General features: G+C 34.2%; 1 protein-coding gene across 3 annotated transcripts in view; it reads right to left on the bottom strand.

Moving 5' to 3' along the window:
• The window catches only part of CSMD3 (CUB and Sushi multiple domains 3), a 1,196,954-nt gene that overhangs the window by 546,561 nt on the left and 630,189 nt on the right, over positions 1-20,204 (bottom strand). The window lies entirely within an intron of this gene.

The following is a 20,204-nucleotide window of genomic DNA, read 5'->3' as shown; positions in this document are numbered from 1 at the left end:
TAGCCCCTTAACTAATTTCCCTGTTTGTCTTCTTAAGGTGCTTTTTTTTTAACACATCAGCCAAAGTGATCCTTAGAAAATATAAAATACATGTTTACTCTTCTGCTCAAAACCCTACAATGACTTCCCAATTCTGGGTATAATTCAAACCCTATGAAGACCTACGTGATCTAAACACAGCTCCCTCCACTTTTGCCAACTACCTCTGTGACATCATCTCCTACCACTGTCCCTTGCAGACACTCTTATGGCCACAAAGGACATTTTCTGTTCTATGGAAACACTTTAATGTTAGTCACTTTTCAGAGAGGTAAAAAGCAATTACTTTTCAATGTTCAGATTTTTCATCATCAGTTTATGGTGCTAAATTTTAAATCTTATGAATCTTATAAAAATGTTAGAAAAGATATATCTGTGAGCCTTCATTATGCATTCCATGTTTGCAATCTTCACGAGACATAATGTGCTGATAATATGTGTGATGAGTTGCACCTTAGAAATTACAATTTTAGAGGAAGTTTCATTTAATCCTATGTTTTGGCTGTCTTTTAATGAATCCTCATTTGACTTTTTCAGAGTCAATAAAAGAGTTTTCTGAGAAGTGACATCAGCGTCATGGTGGCATGAGACATTCTCTCTTCCCTTCAATCTACAACCAGTAAAATATCCATAACTCAACAAAGGTGTCTCTACCCGACATACCAGAACACTGGAGAATTCCACACATCCATACATCTAAAGGTGGGTTGACTGGGACACATAGAGGTGGTGGAACCAGGGGAACAGTGGAGATGGTGCCTGTGATACCAGATGGATGGCCAAGACTGCTGAGCCCTCTAGCCCCAGAGAACCTGGTAGCATCAGGGAAGGCAATGCATATGACTCTGGCCTTCCAGCCACATCCATACCCACGGCCACAGGGAATCAGGCAGCAGCGGCAGTTGGGCCTGCAATCCCAAGCTTTCAGCTGCAGCGATGCATGTGACACCAGCCCCTCTGCTGGCAGAGGTGGTGCTCGCAAGCCCAGAAACCCTGAAGAGGCATCCGCAACCCCAGCTCTCCCCCTCCCGCTCCCCTGCAGCAGTGGAGCCAGTGACTCAGGAAAATCACCCCTCCCCCGCCCCCCCATGCAGAAGAGACACCCACTATCCTGCTGCCCCAGGCAGTGATGCTAGCAACACCAGCAACAGCAAGGTACCAATGACCCCAGAGGCAAAACAGTGACAGAGAGGCCACCGGGCAACAGTTCTCTGGCAGATGCCCTGGAGGGTGGAAAGTGCAGATTCTCAAATATAACCAGAGGCAGCGCAGGTAAGAGAAACCAAAAACTTGTGCTATGGTGCCACCTACTGGAAAACAAAAGAAAAACCTCTAATTATAACCCGGCAAATAAAATCAAGCTGCGGGGAGTGGCGGCGAGGCGGGGAGTTTTATCTAAACAAGCAAGGTGTTCACTACTTCAAATGGGCCGGCAGAAAAACAACTAAACTCATCAGGCACCATGAAGAAACACAGTAATGCGGTATCAAAAGAAGAAAATGATTATTCTCCAGACACCAAAGTCATGAAATATTGCAATCTCACTGAAAGAGAATTCAAAATAGCTGAGATGAAGAAACTTAACAAGCTTAAAGGAAACTAAGAAAGGCAATCCAATGAACTCAGAAATAAAATTAATGAACAGAATGAATACTTTACCAAAGAGACTGAAACTCTAAAAAAAAAACCCCAAACAAATTCTGGAGCTGAAGAACTCAATGCATTAGAAAGCACTGGAAATAGAGCAGACCATACAGAAGACAGAATTAGTGAGCTTGAAGATAGAAATCTAGAAATTATACTGGTAGAAAAGGAGAGAGAATTAAGATCTTAAAAAAAAAAAAACTCTATATGAACTATCTGACTCTAATAAGAAGGGCAGCATTAGGATAATGGGTATCCCAGAAGGAGAAGAGAGGGAAAACGGAGAAGGAGAAAGACAAATACTAAGTGATTTCACTCATATGTAGAATATAAAAATAAAATAAAATAACAAACCAAACCAAATAAAAACAGACACATAGATACAGAAAACAAAGTAGTGGTTACCAGAGGGAAAGGGGGCTGGGGTCAAGGAAACATGGGTAAAAAAGATCAACTGTATGGTGATAGATGGAAACTAAACTTTGGCTGGTGAGCACGCTGTAGTGTACACAGAAGTCAAAATATAACGTACACACAGAACATATGTTATAAACCAAAGTTACATCAACTTAAAAAAATAAACTTTTATTGTGGCTAGAATCAGAATCATATAAAAATTGTGAAAATTACATGATATTTTCTCATAATTAAGGACAAATTATTTAACTAGATAAACTTGTAAAGTGTTTAACATACACATACATATTTACCTATATATAGTTTTGTTTTTATATACATAAAATTGGCATTTATCAACCTTCCGCAGTTAATGATCATCTGACTAAAATAAAGAAATATGTACACTGATGACCTAGAAAGCACTGCATAATATTTTAAACCTATTACTCTCATGTGTAACCAATGACTACAATGAATCAAACTTAAATTAGATTTTTACCAGAAGAAAGTTCTACATTGAAGATAGTGAAGTGAAACAGTTTTATTAATAATAACTTAGCACACAAGCACAGTTGTAGTCTTCAAATTATTGCAAACATTACTGAAATACAAGCAGTCTTTCAATTCTCAACATATTTCAGGTACATTAAAAGACAACAACTCTTCACCTCCTTCAAGTAAATGGTATTTCATGTTCATTGGGTGTTGCCTTGTTCACTCATTGTAAAGGTACTGAAAATATTCACCTAATCAGTTCCAAAATATCTATCACTATTTTATTACTCAATTGTTATCTTGACATTCATCATTTAAGGTATCCTATCAATGCCAAAATTATTGCTTTGTATTTATTTTTTAGAAGTAACACACTATATTGGGAAAGAAAACTGGAATTCAGAGTAAGGAAACTCAGAATTCAGTCATATCCTACCTGAAACAGCCATTTGACTCTGACCAACTTATTTACTCTCTAACCTCCTGTTTTGTCATCTGTAAGTTACAGTTTTCATTCTGATGAACTGCAAGATCTGTGTCAACTCTAAATGTCAAGACTATATGATTATGTCAGGAGAAAAATGGTGGCTGCCTGCTTCTGAATCTCCCCTTCAATGCCCCTAAAAACTATATAAATAACCAAGGATGAAAATAAAACCATGTATGACCTGTCCCTTCAGAATACTGCACTCCTACTTGTCTGTAAATAGAGAAAAAAATTCCTACAGAGTTCAACTGCATGACTGTGAACACAGAGTAAAGAAGGTAAGCTTAAGAATGTCTGTTAAAAAAAAAAAAAAAAAAAAAGAGAAAAAAGGCACAGAGGACATAAACAAAGCACAGGTGAAATCATCCCCAGAAAGAGCAAGTCAAACAGTAAGTGTCAAAATACTAAACACAGCACTTGGGCTTAGTTGTTAACAGCACTAATTAAATGAAGGGGATTTAAACTGTGTGGGACTAGAAGTAGCAGTCTCAGAGAGCAATAATCATGAGAGACACACATTTAGTGAATGAATAGCATTCAACAAAAAAATGACGCAAGGAAGGAAAATAATTTTATATAAAAAAAAAAGTAAAAAATAAAGAATCCTAAAGAAACAGAGAGAAACGACATGGCATCCTTCTCTTACCCCCACCAACACCATCCATTAAAAAACTGTAAAAACGAGGACAGAAGAGAGCATTCTCAAACCAGGAATACTGTCCATGAAATGAACAGAAATAAGAAAAACCACATCTATACAAAACTACTGTGATAAATCAGAAATGGGAATCAACACATTTTTGATGATAAAATTTTCCTCTGAAAACAATCATGCAGTTTAATAAAATTGTAATACAACACCCCAAACTAAATTAAATATACTCAAATGATGAACTAGGGACATGAAAAACATCCTTGAATTAGATAATAAATAGTAGGACTATAAATGGACATAAGACAGTTTATAATAAAACAAAAGTTGATTTCACTAAGGAAAGAGAAGAAAATGATAACATTATACTAGAAGTGAAGATAAATAAACAAGGCACCCAAGAGAGAAAGATTCAAATGAAAATTTTATAAAGGACATTGAAAAAAAGCAGGGAATAAAAGAGAATTCAAGAAACAAAATTGAGTTATTTGTAGTAAGGTGGATGGACCTAGAGTCTGTCATACAGAGTGAAGTAAGTCAGAAAGAGAAAAACAAATACCGTATGCTAACACATATATATGGAATCTAAAAAAAAAAAAAAAAGGTCATGAAGAACCCAGGGGCAAGACGGGAATAAAGGCGCAGACCTACTAGAGAATGGACTTGAGGACACGGGGAGGGGGAAGGGTAAGCTGGGACAAAGTGAGAGATTGGCATGGACATATATACACTACCAAATGTAAAACAGATAGCTAGTGGGAAGCAGCCGCATAGCACAGGGAGATCAGCTCGGTGCTTTGTGACCACCTAGAGGGGTGGGATAGGGAGGGTGGGAGGGAAGGAGATGCAAGAGGGAAGAGATATGGGAACATATGTATATGTATGACTGATTCACTTTGTTATAAAGCAGAAACTAACACACCATTGTAAAGCAAATATACTCCAATAAAAATGTTAAGAAAAAAAAAAAAGAGAATTCAAGTGAATGAAAATGAAATACAGAAGTAAAATGGATCAGAAGCGGAAGTAGTTGAAATGAAAGACAGATCAACAGCGTAAGTTAATTTAGCACTCCTGAAGAAGAAAATCAAACAGTGGAACAGAATGTATATTTACATGTATAATCTAAGAAATTTTCCAAATATAAAAGAAGCCTGAAGTCTAGATTTGACCTTTCAAGTCTAGACCTACCAGTGCCAGTGAAAGCCGACCTGGTTACAGTCACCTCTCAGACTGAATCTTTTAAACAAACAAAAAAAATTGTAATGAATCTTTTACTTAAAGAAAAAAAAAAAAATCCTTGAGGGCCTCCAGGCAGTAAATTGAAATAACTCACAAAGTCACAAGAATTAGATTGGTATCAGAGTTTTCCAAAACAGCATGCAAAGTAAGGCAACAGTGGACGAGCACTTTCAAGAAAGTTAAGGGAATAGAATGTACTCACAGGATATTATGTCCAACTAAGCTGTCCTTCAAGTTAAAAAAAAAAAAAATATATATATATATATATATAAATTATACATGTATAGACTGTATATATATATATAGTCTTGAACATGAAGAACTGATAGAATATTGTACACATGTGCCCTTCTAAAGAATGTATTAAGAGCAGAGCTTTGTCTAACCAAGAGATGACTGGAAAAAGTTTGGCAAAGAACTGATTGTGAGAAATTTATTTTAATTTTAGAGCTAAGATTAAAATAAGGGTGAAATCATGGATAGAACAATAACATATTGTATTTTCTGCCGAATACAACAACAATAAAAAAAAAAAAAAGGGAGGATTTTGTTTGAGCTTTCAGGAAAGCAGGACAGTCTTTATTGTTACCTCTGGATCTAAGGTGTTGTGAGGCTAGAACAGCTACATTCATCTTGGTACACTCCTCATCCCCTTGTCCTCTTATTGTAAATGTTCTAAGCACACTTTGTTTCCTAATTTAAAGAAAACAGAAGCCATCAGGTATGAAAACCCAAACCTTCTTAATTCTTCCCTCTGCTCCATACCGATATATTTATCTGCATTCAAACCCATCATTAGACATTTACTTCTGATATCTGACAGCATGTCTATTCCTACTCATGGTGGCTCTCCATGATCCTATGTCTTACAATTTTCTCAGGGACACTTGTGTGCATTGGTGAGTTTCCAGTTACCTAAATTACCACCAAATCTACCAAGAATTTATAAATGCCTTTCTGGATTGTGGACCTTATTCTATAGCATACTAATGTACATTATAATCACTACATTTTAGCTGATAGTAACTACTTGTTCTTCAAATCTTCCCACGAGAGTCTCCCATACTAAAGAACCAGCCTCCCAAATAAAGAGCGCAGATCTTTTTCTTGAGTTCCAGCTGCAATATTAACAGATCCAATTTGATGTCTCACAGTGAAATTATATGCGACAAGCCTAAATGTATTTTATTCCCCTACATTTACATCAGATCCTTCTTCCCTGCAACACATTTCCTTAACGTCACAGCTGTTCACCCAGTCACTCAAGCAGAAAGCTGGGTGTTATCCTTGATTATCCCCTCTATTTCAACACTACTCTCACAGCATCTGTTTGGATTCCGGCATCTGCCAATTTTGTCCCAGAAAGGTCTCCAGATTCTACCGTCTTCTTACAAGCTCTATTGCCATTATTTTGGGTTTGGGCTTATCTCTTTTCTGGATGATTGATAGCTTAATTCACTTTTCCCTTTGATTTCTCTTCTATACAATTATCAGAATAATCTTATCCAAATATAAATCATAGAATATTACCCACTACTTAAATCCCTTCATAGTCTACCTATAGCCTAAAGGTCATCTCTAGTCTCATCTGCTGGTGCCATTTCCTTCTTACCATTATGCTTCAGAAATAATAACCACTTGTAGTTGACTCCTTTCAGCCAGGAGTTTCAGGATTCTTGTACATTTGCCTATGCTCTTTACTCTGTCTAGGATGTGCATACATCTCCAACTTTGTTGACCTGATATTACCTCCTCTCTAAAGCCTGCCCTGATACCTTGTCTCTTGTCAAATTATTACCCTTCTCCTCTGTGCTACCACTGTGATTAGTACAAGCTTCTATTATTACATTCAAGACAGTGCATTTTTATTTGTTTATGTCTATGTCTACCTCTTATCTGACAAGGCAGGGATTGCCTTAAAAGAAGAGTTCATGCCCGCAGCAACTCTCATAATGTAAATCTATAAGCTAGAGGTATTGAACAAATGTTAATTGAATGAATACATGGATGAAGAATACAAATTATAATTTAACGTATCACTAAATAAAGCATTTATAATTTTTAATTCCTTAGCTTTTACTTCTATTCTTAAGAATAATTTATAAATTAAAGGTTTTTTTGAAGTAAACTAAAACCATTGTTCTTTTATATTTAATATTGCTATATAAATGTTTGTGAATAAATATATTTAAATATTCACATAGACTTTTTCATTATAGAACTAGTTAGAGGCAAGCAAAATACACGGATTATTATTGACAACTGAGCGGACCTCAAAGTCACATGATTATTTAAACGTTGCACTTAACATACTGAAATTATTTGCATACGTGAAGATTAAATGATAATATATTTCCAACTTCTGGCATGATGTTTGGTGTATAACTGGTGTGCAAGCAATGTTAATACTGTGCCTTTCCTGACAGTTCCCAGTAAGCCACATATGGAGAGAGTATATTTGCAGAGGTCAGCTTATCTTTTAGAGAGTAAGAGAGTCCAATTTCCATTTTCCTACTGGCTCCTAAACTATGGGAGACATAACAGCAGCATTGTATATGCACAATGACCATACTCTTGTAATTTACATTATCAAAAGGAGTGCACTGGATACAACAAAACAGTGTTCTAACTCATGTGACTATTCTTTTATCATTATTACATTTTTCTCCTTTATTGACTCATATTTCTTAGTTTTCTTCCCCTATCAATTTTCCCAAATATTGAATACATACACACATGTGTGTGTGCATGCACACACACACACACACACTCCACCAAATTTTTTTCTTAGGAAAATAGGATCAGCTTTTAAATAAAACTTCAAATTGGCTGAGACTTAAGTGATGAGAATTTGAATTTTATGTCTTTCAGAAAGACATAATTTATTTGTTTTCATTTATCTTTGGTATGTTGCTGTCCAAATCCCTCCCATCATCTAGGCTAGGTCAGATTTCCAAATCTCATTATAGAAGGCATGTTTTGTAGGATGTCTTACATTCTCCATTTAGTTGGACTTTGATCCCCTATCTTCAGATCAAAAGGTGATGGGAGTATTGCCTTAAAACACATTGTGAGCAACAGATTTGAGGCAGTGTGAGCTTGACCAAAAATCCTATTATATATTCCTGAATGTTAATAAACATTTAAATTAATTTTAAAATTAGGCTTCAGTCCTAGACCAATGAATATTACATTGTTTCATTATGTTTCCCTCAGAAGCCTTTGTCTGTTAATTCTACGACAGGGCTATTTGAAAAATAAACTCATGGGTAAGGATTTTTAGCTGATTCACTGGTGTAAAGACTGATGACAGTATAATTTAATTTATTTCAAATCTCATCCTACATTTTTATTGACCTTCCAACTTATTCTGTAAAAGGACCCTAAACATAGCTGTGGCTTTGGATCTGGTGATTTAGCATGTAAACAGCCTTTGCACATTAGTTGGTATTTTATGTTTCCACTTTAATTTTCTTATTTTAAGCTAAAAAAAATACAAAATTTCAGAAGGTTATACATCTTTTCTGACCAAATTTGGAGATGTTGTACTGCCCCCCTCCGAAAGAAAAAGATACACAAATGTTGTGATCATACAATATCTTTTTAAATATGTGTAAAAATTCAGAAAACTTTCCCAGGCTTTGGTAGGTTCTTTCCTTAAATAGAAGCAAGATATTTCCCTTCCCACATAATTTCACAGCACACAAACTATAAACAAGAAAAAAAAATATGCCTAATGTAAATAGATATTGGTTGCCAATTTAATTCTTTATTTTATACTCTATTTTACAGTGTATGTGCTATTTGAATTTTTATATTTGTATGAGTCATTTCATCCTGTTTAGGGTGTCCATTTAATTATCTAACATAGTTAGATATCTACATAGTTTCATATGCAAATGGGTGCAAATATTAGTTGTTGATGATTTATGAACCATAAAAATTGTCATAGACAACACGATTATTTCAAAAAGTGTAAATCAAGATATTTATGAAAAGATTAATCAAAATGTCTCTTGTTCGTCAAAGGAACAGAAGAAAACAGATTTTCTTCTATTTGAGGAATTGTTTTGAAAATGCCCCAAACTGGTGACTTGATTTCATTACTGAATTAAAAGAGAGAGAGAATATTCCATCTCCTTATTACTACAAGGGATATATCAAGCAGAAACGATAATATTATTATTTTGAGTGTTTTTTTCAAGTAAATTTGAGTCAAAGTTTTTCTCTGAAATAAACTTAATGTAGTATGAGATGTTGTGAAACCTACAATCAATATGGATGACAGTAGAGGGTACTGGCCAGAATATACTGCCTACTGATGCCCTTAGACAGTTTTTTTGTTTTCTTTCTTTTTCTTTTTTTTTTCCCCCTAGCCTGGAAAGTAACCATGGAAACTGAATAGTAGACCAAATAAGAAAACAATATTAAACCAATCAGTGGGAAAAACCACCTAAAGATTTCAAATACTCGGGACTTCCCTGGTGGTCCAGTGGGTAGGACTTTGCGCTCCCAATGCAGGGGGCCTGGGTTCGATCGCTGATTGGGGAACTAGATCCTGCATGCATGCTGCAACTAGGAGTTTACATGACATAACTAAGAGTCAGCATGCTACAACTAAGAAGTCTGTATGCTGTAAGGAAGATCCCATGTGCCACAACTAAGACCCGGTGCAGCCTAAATAAGTAAATGTTAAAAAAAAGATTTCAAATACTTCTATTAATAAAAAATACTATCATTTTATAACTATTTCTAGACACCTTTGGGAGTACTATTGGGTTTCATTTTTTTTAACTTATTATTTTTTAAATTAAAAAAAAATTAGAGAGGTTTTAGGTTGACTGCAAAATTGAGTGGAAAGCATAGAGAGTTCCCATTTACTCCATACCACACACAAACAGCCTCTCCCACTCCATGTACCACACTGATGAACCTACACTGACACATCATCATCTAAAGTCTAGAGTTTATATTAGATTTCACTGTTGGTGTTAAACATTCTATGGGTTTTGACAAGTGTGTACGAACATGTATCTATCACTGTAGTATCATACAGAATAGGTTCACTGCCTTAAAAGTCCTCTGTGCTTGGTCTATTCAGAGCACAACTCCTGGCAACTACTGAGCTTTTTACTATCTCCACAGTGTTGCCTTTTCCAGAAAGAGATATAGCTGGAATTATACAGTACATAGCCTTTTCAGATTGGCTTCCTTTATTGAGTAATACACATTTAAGTTTCCTCCATGTCTTTGTATGGCTTAATAGCACATTTTCTTTCAGGGCTGAATAGTATTCCATTGTCTGGATGTATCACAGTTTATTTACCCATTCACCTACTGAAGAACATCTTGGTTGCTGCAAGTTTTGATAATTATGAATAAAGCTACTATAAATACACATATGTAGTATTTGTGTGGATATAAGTTTTCATTTCATTTTGGTAGATAAATACTAAAGAGTGTGACTGAAGAATCATATATTTAAGAATACGTTTCATTTTGTAAGAAACTGACAACTGTCTTCCAAAGTGGTTGTACCACATTGCATTCCCATCAGCAATGAATGAGAGTTATTGTTCCACATCCTCATAAGCATTTGGTTTTGTCATTGTTTTAGATTTTGGCCACTCTACTAGGTGTGTAGTGGTACACATCACTTTTAAATTGAGTTGTTAATTTACTTATTGTTGAGTTTTAAGAATTATTTGTGTTTTTTTTAATAATAGTCCTTTATCAGATGTGTCTTTTGCAAAATGTTTTTTACCATTCTGTAGCTCATCTTCTCATTCTTTTTACATTGTCTTTTGCAGAGCATAAGTTTTTAATTTTAATGAAGTTCAGCTTATCTATTACTTCTTTCATGGGTTGTGCCTTTGATGCTATATCTAAAAAGTCATCACCATACTCAAAGTTATCTAGATTTTCTCCTACATTATCTTCTAGTAGTGATATAGTTTCACATTTTACATTTAGGTTGACAACCCATTTCGAGTTAATTTTTGTGAAGGGTGTAAGGTCTGTGCCTTGATTTTTTTTTTTTTTATTTTTAATTTTTGCATGTAGGTTTCCAGTTGTTTCCACACCTTTTGTTGAAAAGACCATCTTTGCTCCATTGTACTGCCTGTTCTCCTTAGCACAGATCAGTGAATCTTTTTTCTGGGTTCTCTATTCTGTTTCATTGAGCTATTTGTTTATTCCTTCACCACTACCACACTGTGTTGATTACTGTAACTTTACATATGTCTTGAAGCCAAGTAATGTCAGTCTTCTCACTTTGTTCTTCTTCAGTACTGAGTTGGCTATTCTGTTTCGTTTTTTTTTTTTTTTTTTTGCCTCTCCATATAAACTTTTGAATCAGTTTATCAATATCCATAAAATAAGTTGCTGAGATTTTGATTGGGATTGTGTTGAATCTATAGAACAAGTTGGGAAAAACTGATATCTTGACAATACTCAGTTTTCCTATTCATGAACATAGAATATCTCTTTATTTAGTTCTTCTCTGGCATCTTTTATCAGAGTTTTATAATTTTCATCATATAGGTATTATATATATTTTTTTAGATTTATACCAAAGTACTTCATTTTTGAAGGTGCTAGCATAAATGATAATGTATTTTTAATTTCAAATTCTGTTATTGCTAGTTGGGTTCTGTTTTAATCACATTAAAATATTCTTCCATGTTTGACTTATTTGAAGACAAACTAAATAAATGTTGCACTTCCCAGAATATGATAGAAATTTTGAGTAATCCACATGATGTGAAAAAATAAAAACTTTATAAAATGTGGTATTTTATGTAGCTATATAATAGATATATTTTCTGTGTAATAATAATATTATAAATATAAGGCTTATTAAGACTTTAAGTACATTTTCTCATTAATTCTTACAAAATTCCATTAAGGTAAAAACTCATTCTTATCATTTTACAGATGAGGAAGCTGAGACTTCAGAAGATTAAAACATTTCCCAAAGGTCTCCAATGAGCAAGCAACAAACCTGAAATAAACACTATGTCTGACTCAGAAGTCAACAAACCTACATTCAACACTATGTTTGACTCAAAAGCCCATGCTTTTAACACCTGAATATCATCACACCTTATTATTAAACATGGGAAATGCCCTGATGGCCAACAGTCATTTGGTATATTTTGCCAAAATATTTCCATTTTTTCTTTCAATAGAAGGTCTTATTATAATTTTTATAGATGTTCCAATCTTTCTTATGTTACTGTTAAAAGTTGACATGAAATGAAGATACCATGGGAGTTATTTAAATTCAGTAAAGATGCATGATATTTACAATGAGGAACAATATACACACAGCATTGAAATATAATTTCTTGCCAAAAAATATTTTGCAGGTTTTTGACTACTATGAGCACCTCCATCTCTTTATATATTTTCTTGCTATATGTCTTTTATCTACTATCATTAAGGTGTGTTTTCTTTTTCCCTTTTCAGAGAGAACTCTTAACTCCAATCCCCACTTCATCCTTAACTTTTCATTTCAGAAGTAACATCCCTTGTCTAGTTCTGTATCATCTTGCTTAGACCACTGCCAACAATCAGCATATGTGACTTTATTCCAAACTAAACTGTCTTCTTATTGAGGGCAGAAGATATATAACTGACCCTTAATAATGTGGGAGTTAGGGGCACCTACCCTCCATGCAGTAAAAAAATCCAAGTATAAGTTATAGTTGGTACCTTGTGTAGATAGTTCCTCCATATAAGCGGTTCCTCTGTATCTGCGTTTTCGTATCTGTGGATTCAACCAACCACAGATTGTGTAGTACCATAGTATTATTAATGAAAAAAGTCCTCGTATAAGTGGACCTGCACTGTTCAAGACCCGTGTTGTCCAAGAGTCAACCATGTATGTATGTATGTGTGTGTGTGTGTGTGTGTGTGTGTGTATATGTATATTCCTGACCTTCCCAAGGATTGTCTTCCTGTTGGGCTTTGTTGTGGTGCTGAGCTTCCTCCTGGGGAGCTAACTGGGGACAATGCTGGCACCAGGCTCGGTCACCTCTGTACCACTCATCAGTCATCTGGTTGGTGGTGGCCAGGTACAGACAAAAGCACAGGTTTTATATATATATATATATATATATATATATATATATATATATATATATATACCTTTTGCCTATATATGTATATGTACTTTTATATATAAATAGAGAGAGAGAGTTAGCACTTGTTGCAAACTAGACTGTTTAAAAACATCTACTCTCTTCTCCCACTTTTTTTGGCAGAATTCACTTTCCTACCTCTTAAATCTGGGCTTGCCAATTGACTTGATTTGGCCAATGAATTTTAGCAGACGAGAAGCAAGGAGATCTTTAAACATGTCTGTATGGTTGAATTTTTTATCCTATGCACTTCTGTCGTTGTCAAGAAAACACCATATCTGGTCTAGGGCACTGGTGTCAGAAGAATGAATGATGCATGAATTCAAACTCAGCCTAGATCAGCATACCCTCAGCCTACGCACAGACTTGTGAAAATAAATACTTGTCGTATAAGCTAATGAGTTTGAGAATGGTTAAGATTACCACTGTGTCCAAGAAATGATATAGTACCACATTCAGAAAACAATTTATTTATATAAACAGGTACCTCTTTGCACATAGTCAGATTGGCACTATTCCAAAATTCTGAATAGTTTTAATTCTGATAGGTTTAATCAAGATTTCTTTCGCAGTTGAGATAAGCAAAAATAACATTGGGATTTTATTTAATCAAACAAATAACTTTGTTCTCCTCTGCCATTAAAGATCAAGTTCTAAAATATAAATACCTCACATATCTCACATCTTACCTTCTGCTTATAACAGATAAGGAAAAACATTTTAGTCTCCAATGATTCTTTTACTTGCATTGATACTTCACTTTGATTTGAAATATCTTCACCAGTTAAGGTGGATATAATGAATAACCATGAATATAATATGCATAAAATTAAATTATTACTGGCATTGAGGGAAAAGACACATGACTTTGATTAGAAATTGTGATGATTATAGATTATCTGACAAAGGCCCTGTACAACCTACAAAAGTGTATTAGTCAATCAGCCAACTATATATACCTTGGATCTATGGAGAAATATGAAGTGTGAAGCAATGTAGTGCAGGGGAAAGTGACCCTCTCAGAAGCAATCGCTCATAGTTCCACTTTGGGCTCAGGTACTACCTATAGTGACTGTGAGAAAAATCGATCTTTATGGGACTCAATTTCCTCATCTTGGAGGAAATGAGTATAATTGATTCAATTACCTCAAAAGTCTCTCCCAGCTCCAATGTTCTGTGATTCCATTATTTAAATAAATACTAGTCCCTGTCCTAAGGGGAAAATTGGAAAAGCTGTCTACCTGGGAGTGGGTGGAATGATCTTTTGCTCCCATGGAGAAAATGAATATCTTTCAGTCTCATAGATTCATACGTGTCTTTTGCAGCAAAGCATGACCTGCTCTTTCCCATCTCTCCAGTCTTATCCAGGACTACACTATAGCTTTTTCTCTTTCCATTTCTGCTACACATCCAGGAATTCTAACAACTCCTCAAATGGAACTTGTCATCTATACATACTGGTCATGCTGTCCAGCTTCCAGACTCAGTAACTCCTACTCAGCTTCAGGTCTCAGTCCATGTTTACTTCCTCAGGAAAGGTTTCCTTGAGGCCCGCATTAGGTGCCTTGTTATAGTCTCCCAAAAGCACATTCTCTCTTTCATTTTTAGCACTCTTTCTATTTACAATTATTTGTTAACTGTCAGTCTTTGTCCCATTAGACTGAAAGCAGTGACTAAGTCTCTTATTTTTTGCTATGTACCCTATCCTCTTCATGACACCTAGGCACATAGTTGAAACTCAATGAATATTTTTAAATAGACATGACTTCTAATATTCTACTGCCACTCATTCTCATTCTGGGGGTATAGAAACAAAAAGCTTAGTCCTCACAGCAGACTGTGATAAAGTCAAATTGAATATTTTAGGAGCAGTAGTTTTCTGAAGAAACTTGATGTATTGAATGTAAAAACAGAATAAACCCTTTAAGCTAATAAAGAGCAACAATGAAAATAATAATACTTATTCTAGTAAAGTTTCCATGGGTCATACTTAAAAGCTCTCTTTATTCTGAGGGCAGATTGAAATGTTATCATGAAAATCCCACACATAATACTACGTGTTACTTCATAGTTTTTCCAAGAAAGAGAAACACTTTTAACAGATTATAAGATTTCTTAAAGAAAATGAAAATGATATGAAGAGAAGAAATATCTCAAAAGACACAATAATGAGAAAACCCAAGGGGGCTCACTGGTTCTGTGTTAGCAGACCACCACCAGATAGAGAGGTGTCACATCTGGAGGAAATTCTGAGAGAGGAGTTTATCTTGAGAACTCACACAAAGAATGTCCCGCTGATAGCATATCAGTTTACTATAAGGAATGAATATTGAGTGTAATATTCTTGGACTATATAATAAACATATCAAAATTTACCAAATCTAATAAAAGAATGTTAGAACTCAAAGTAAATGCAAAGACTATTTTGTCCAAGCTCGTTGTTTTAAAGATAAACTTTCCTTTCAGCAAGTATTGAATCAGTGATGTACATGGCATACCTTAGAGGAAAATAGTTATTTACACAAATGAACTTAGATTCCAATCTAATCACACAAACACTGAACTATATCTCTGTAACACGCTAATATTATGTTTGTATATTACAAATAATTTAGTTCCTAAAAAACTAAAAAGTTTATTTTCAGTATAATTAAAAATTATTTTCATTATTTACAGAGTGCATTTTAAGAGTCTGTCAGATCATCATCTAAATATGTTCTTTAGATGACTTTGATCTCATTAAATTGAATTCACTTGAGTTAAAGCACAGGATACGGGGAAATAGGAAATATTTATAAATTAAAAAAACAATATAACTGTGCCTTACATAATTTTATTTCACTAATTTGATTTTAAAGCACTGGAAAACTAAGAAATACAATACGTGGGAAGATTTGGGGGATTCATAAATTTCTAACAAAGTCTCTAAAGATCTTTATTTATCATTCATTCATTATTAGTTTTCTGCTTTAAAGTATAGTTTTAAAATTAAATATTTAAGAATCAATTGCTAATAACATAGTAATTCTTTAATACTGAAAGCCATTTTGGTTTAGCATTAATCTCAGTGAGTTTTTTTGCAGATTACAGTTTGATATATTTATTGGACCATCCATGTGAATTGTGGTAAGTACTACGGGGGTATAATGATGGATTGTGCAGAATCTTTGTTTCACTGTACTAACTAAAAGGACAAAAACCTACACACACCATTAGCTCTTTTGCCAGATACCATTGTATATGTCCACTACATAAATATCCTTATATGATTAATTCTTTTTTTAACTGACTCTAATTAGAAATATAACAAGGCTTAATCTTGGGATTCTATGAATGGTGATTTTGGAGAAATATCCTAATAAAGAGATGGAAAAAATCATATAAGTGGAGCAAAATTTTAAAATCTCATATAACTGGAGAAAAAAAAAGAATGTGTTCAGTTTAAATAAAACTCAGTCCCTCACAAGAACACGTCAGGTTTTCTTAGGCAGGTACCAGCAGGATTAAGAAATAAGTAATTGATTATAACAAATTTTTACTTTGTACCACCTTTCTTAAGACTAAAAATGTTTTAATGAAAAAGCAGAAAAATGAATGCAATTTTCAGCACTTCTTTTGCTCCTTGGGTATAAATTTACCTTGTTATAATCTCTATTATATCACTGACACTCTTGTTTGTAATACCTCAACCTACTAAAAAAAAAAAAAAAAAAAAGAAAAACTTGAAATCTGCGAAGTATAACCACTTTAGCACTTCAAAAATAAATTCCAAGAATATACTATTCTCTTCTACTTAAAGTTATTTTAAATGAAACATTGTTCTTGCTCCCTTGTCAAAAACTATCAAAACATTTTCCTCATAATCTTTTTCTTATTTCTCTCAAAATAATAATACCATTAAAAATAAAACAGCTTATATTAGTATTCATTTGGAAACATTACTTGGTAATGTTAGCACTGAAATTTGTTTAAATCATGCAGGATATAACGTTTGTTTGTTTTTTTTTTTTTTTTTTTTGGTCTGGCTCTTTTCACTGAGTGTGATAATTTTGATTTTTATCCATTTTTGCATATGTTAATAGCTTTTTCCTTTTATTGATGAGTAGTACCCATTTTGTTTATATACTCACCTATGGATAAATATTTAAATTTCTTCCAGTTTGGGGAGATTTTTAATTTATGCCGTAAATAATTTGGATAAGATATCTTTACTAATTTTTTAAGACAAGTGTTTTAAAAAATAAACTATGTATGAAATGTCAATATATTTGAAAACTATTATCTATATCCTAGAAACATTTCTAACAAAATATAAATAATCAAAATTAATCCAGGAAAAGATATGAAGAGACTTATAGCCATAGAAAAAAATTAAATTTCCTAAATATTTACCTTTGAGTAAAAATGACCAAGTGGTTTTACAGCTAAGTTCTCTCTTACTCTCAAAGATAAAATGTACAATAAAACACAAGTTTAATTTACAGGAGATCCACTTTTAATGCTATCTCATGTAAAATCTATAGATGATAAGAAAAAGATATCTTTAGATCAAATCTGGAAAGTTTTTTTAGCAGGTGTTCCATTTAGAACCAACAGACTGCTTAACAGAGAGCATGGTAATTATGAAAATTATTTTTAGTAGGCGAAGCTGCTAAAGCTATCTGCACATCAAAATTTGAAACTTCTCAAAATGAACCTTGCTTCAACTTTGAGCTCAGGTTTTATATTATGGAGGATGCAAAAACATGATTTTCACAGTAGGAAAACTAAACTTTTGAGGACATCCTTTACCCTGTATTACATCATATTATATAGGTCAACTCATTTGTTCAGCTTTATTTAACAATCATTAATTACCTATGATGATATAGCAGGGGGTTGCTAATGGAAATATAAAGATGAATATGATGCATTTCATCGGGTTATGTAGTATATACGATACAGCGTTTATAAAACAGAGGAAGTGTTCTTTTGTAATGAGGGGAGTTAAGGAAGGCTTCACAGAAGAAGAAATACTTGAACATTGTCTCACAGCATGAGTGATGTGATGCTGAGTTAGAAATAGAATATGGATCCAGATAGAATTTATTGAGTCTAAGGAGAAGTGTGAAACAACTTGCTGGGTTCAGAGAATTATGGATCGTTTTATAAAATTGGATTGTAGGGAGAAAAAAGCTGGAAGATAAGATCTGTGGAGCTTCTGGACTTCATCTTTAGGCAATAAAAAGTTTGGAAACATTTTAAGCTGTAGTGTAATATGATCACCTCCCTGCTGCTGGGAGATCATCATTAGCAGTGTGGATGTTAGACTGAAAGAGACCAGATTGAAGGGAGGGAAAGAATAAGGGAATTATTCATTAAGAATCTCCTGGGTTGGTTTGTTTCAAATCTCACTTTGGTGGATATTTGTATATGGATAGTTGGATATATTTTTCTCTGTCACTATATTATGATCTTCCTAAGAGAGAAAATATCTGGCTGTTGTTTCTTTTCCTTTTTGCCACAACACGCGGCCATCAGGATCTTAGTTCCCCGACCAGGGATCCAACCCCACCCCCTGCAGTGGAGCATGGAGTCTTAACCACTGTCCCGCCGGGGGAAGTCCCTGGCTGTTTTTTCTATACTCAACAACTCATTCAGTAGCTGGCACATAGCAGATCCTTAGGCAGTACATATATTTTTAAATTATTTGTTGAAATCTGAGCAGAAAACAAAACAATGTTTAATTGTGCTACTTTACAACGTACTTCCAGCTCTTGAACTGCAGTGCGGTGGAGAGCAGTTCAAGAGTTGTAAATATCGACAGGACTCCCCTGTGGCTCTAAACTGTTCGTGAGCTTTAATAACTGCGTTCTTTGCTGAAGCATTGTCATTAATGATTAATACAGTTTCTAAGGTTTAAATCACTCCAGACTTTCTAACAGGTTAAGTTTCTTAGGGTGAAGAAAATAATAAAACCAAGAGGAATATAATTTACAGGGGAAAAGTAAGGAAAAAGAAAACAATCAAGACATAGATACTTGCAACAGAAGCTGACCATTGTTTAAACTTTGTAACTTTGTTTTATTTACTGGGGATAGATGTGGATTTTAAATGGAGGAAGAATATATTTAAATCATAATCAGGCGAACCTTTTTATTTTTTTAAACTGACTTTTATACAGATTTCCTGAACTATTCAAATTAATATAGTACCAAATTTAGTCTCAAGTTAAAAACACAGAAAGCATGTGTCCTGTCTCCCTGACAACATCATGCATTCATTTCCCTGTGCCAGTATACAAAGGCATGGCAAGCCGATGTTTGAAAAAATAAAGTCTGTTTAAAAATTATTATTATGCAAGTAATAGAATTCTGTCTACTTAATAATCCATTGTTTAATTGATAAGATAGAGAATAATGACTTTTACAATAGAAAAAATAAATTCAAGCAGCATAACTTTCTGATGGTCTCTTTCACATTTTTATCTTTTAAAGCATAGAATTTAACTTAATAACATATACATATTTTCAGTCAGAATTTCAAAATTGCATTTCTAATATGTACATTGTGTGTATACCTGTATATCCACTGTCTCTATTTGACTTTAAAAAAGTTAATCGTGGGCTTCCCTGGTGGCGCAGTGGTTGAGAATCTGCCTGCCAATGCAGGGGACACGGGTTCGAGCCCTGGTCTGGGAAGATCCCACATGCCACGGAGCAACTAGGCCCGTGAGCCACAACTACTGAGCCTGCGCGTCTGGAGCCTGTGCTCCGCACAACAAGAGAGGCCGCGATAGTGAGAGGCCCGCGCACCGCGATGAAGAGTGGACCTCGCTTGCCGCAACTAGAGAAAGTCCTCGCACAGAAACGAAGACCCAGCACAGCCAAAAATAATAAATAAATTAATTTTAAAAAAAAGTTAATCGTGTGTCAAAGATAATGATTTTACAATGTTTGCATCTATCTCTTATAAATAGAACTAAAACAAAAGATTGTGTTACACACATGTAATTCATCATTAATCTGCAAAACTATCAATATTGGGATGGGCAGTAGCAATTTAACACTTTTGTGATCTGTAATTTACATAGGACTTGATAATTTGAACACTGATATCATGT

Source organism: Balaenoptera musculus, chromosome 17, assembly GCF_009873245.2.
Source record: "Balaenoptera musculus isolate JJ_BM4_2016_0621 chromosome 17, mBalMus1.pri.v3, whole genome shotgun sequence".
NCBI classification, from domain to species: Eukaryota; Metazoa; Chordata; class Mammalia; order Artiodactyla; family Balaenopteridae; genus Balaenoptera; species Balaenoptera musculus.
The sequence above is the reverse complement of the archived record's forward strand: the minus strand, read 5'-3'. Positions and strand labels throughout refer to the sequence as shown.